Below are 2,424 nucleotides of genomic sequence, written 5' to 3'. Positions count from 1 at the left end.
TCCTCCTCCTTAGTATACGAATCGGTCATTTTTGCGGTCCTTGAGTGGGTCTTTCGATGTGGCTTGAGGATTTATAAGAATAGACCTTCAAGACGGAGGATTATTATTCTGATCCCATAAGAGCTTTGAGTTGAAACTGATAATAGCATTTTGACCGACATCTATCTTCCATTGTGGTGAATCGTAAGGCTGGCTTTACTTGCAAGTGATTGTAAGCCTACGCGTGGGTGCATGTGTGTGCGTGCGCGTGTCTGTGTGTGTGTGTGTGTGTGTGTGTGTGTGTGTGTGTGTGTGTGTGTGTTTACGTAGTGAAACACCAAATCAATATCCCAGATCTGGACAATAAAGATATATCTTATCTTGCAGAAGTGGGCATTAGTTATAAACACATTGACAAAATATGTTTTAAATTATGAAATATGGTTTGTTGGCTGGTTGTCTAGTATTGTCTGCTCCTTCTTTTGTGTCAAACACCCATCGTCTTTTTCTCTCTTTCCTCCTTCTTTCTTGTGTTTACTACTGTCTTATAACATCTCTGATCTCTAGCACTTATATTATGACCTAGCAGAAAATCACGTATAAACAATGTTGGAGTTTTTTTTTAGATACAACTCTAAAATGAAAAACAGTCGTGATCACGCCCCCTTCACCCCGTGCCATTGGCATGATAGGTTTGGTTTGGTTTGGTTTGGTTTGGTTTGGTTTGGTCGTAGGTCAAGCCAGATTTTTCCTCAATGGAGGAGGAAAAGCTACCACCGTGGCACAAACTGAGCGAACCAGATCGTGACCTTTAAGAACAAACATTTTTGTTTTCAAGAACGCAATTCCGACGATCGGTTTGAGACAGGGGTATATTTATACGGTGTACTTACGGTGTGTGCAATACCCAGTTCCCAATGGCCCGATTAGTTCGAATCTGTTTGGTTTGGTAGGCTGGGCTAGCCAGATTGAGGGTGCGAAGCGACCATCGTGGCACAAACCGATCGCCCGACTTGCGTCATCAAAACAAACGCGCTTTTTTTCAAGGCAGCGAGTCGGGCGATCGGTTTGTATAAGAGAACCGTTCCCCCAAGGAGCACAAGGTATAACCAAACGTAATACAGGGTGCCCACTATACGGTTGGATCGAGCCGATCGCACGACTCGGTCGCCTGAAACTGAAAACCATAGATGAACACTATAGTTTAAAAGGGGTAACTCTATGCTGAAAACAAACACTTGCTTTTGAGGCCACCGAGTCGGGCGATGGGCCCGACCGACCAATCCCATCCGTTGTGGGCACCCCGTATAACCGGACCGAACCTATCCTCCAATGGGAACTTCCTAATAAACCTTCCCGAAGTCGTGGGGGGGGGGGGGAGGGGTGCACCGGTCGTCTCCACGATCTGACGATCGTAGCAAAGCTCTTCCCTGTCCACTCACCTAATCGTGTCTCTCCATCTCTTTCTCTACCCGCATCAGTTTTCTTCCATCCTGAACTGCCTTTTGGAGTATGGTCTTTGATAGGTCACTTGTTCTTGTCACATGACCATACTATCGAAGTTTTCTTTTCTTGATTGTAGCTGGCAGCTCTTCAAAATGAAAAGTATCATCATCTGCTGATGGGGCATTCTGTTCCTCTCAGCCAGGATTGACCCTGACAGGTATGCACGAAGCTGCCCTGCTCCTAAACATCAAACTGTGTCAATAGCTGCTGTGTACAACACTTATACAGAGAACTTTTTCAAAAAGTTTTCAAAACTTTATTTCATATTTCCTTAATAATATATTTCCTTAATATATAAATTGTACATTTATCGATATAGTGACTCTTGGATTGAATTCAGGAAAAGTGCAGTCTCAATTGATAGTGGTTGTGTCGGAATGGGAGAGTTGTTGGTAAGGTTGGGGGTGGGGGGGGGGGACCAGTGAAGCAGATTAGAATGGTGTTGAACCTGAAGACATTAACCTTTGTAAATTGTTACTTAGTATTTCTGACCAAAATCTGGGTTAGACCAATATCATTTTATTCAGCCATAGCCGAGAATCAGATGTTTCCTCAAATGTACTTGAAACAGATGTTATTTTTGACCGAAGAAATGCAAGTATAATATTATACTGTGTCATTAGTCTGGCTTTAATAACTATATAAGCAGTAAAATTGCTATAACGCACTGAGGGTTCGTGGTTAGGTTTCCATGTCAATTAGAAGAAAAAAAAAAAACATACAATCTGGTCAATCGCAAAACAAGAACAATGCAGCGAAACAGCAGATGTGAGTCGCGGGGAATTACTGTAACATGTTGGCGGGCATGTTACGAATGGCTTTTGTTTTGTGTGTGTGTTTGTGAGTGTGTGTTTGTGTTTGTGTGTGTGTGTGTGTGTGTGTGTGTGTGTGTGTGTTTGTGTGCGTGTCACGAAAACTTGAGTCATGTTTTATGTCCCT

This window comes from Aplysia californica, unplaced genomic scaffold, assembly GCF_000002075.1.
Source record: "Aplysia californica isolate F4 #8 unplaced genomic scaffold, AplCal3.0 scaffold00210, whole genome shotgun sequence".
Taxonomy (NCBI): Eukaryota; Metazoa; Mollusca; class Gastropoda; order Aplysiida; family Aplysiidae; genus Aplysia; species Aplysia californica.
This window is presented reverse-complemented; position numbering follows the sequence as displayed.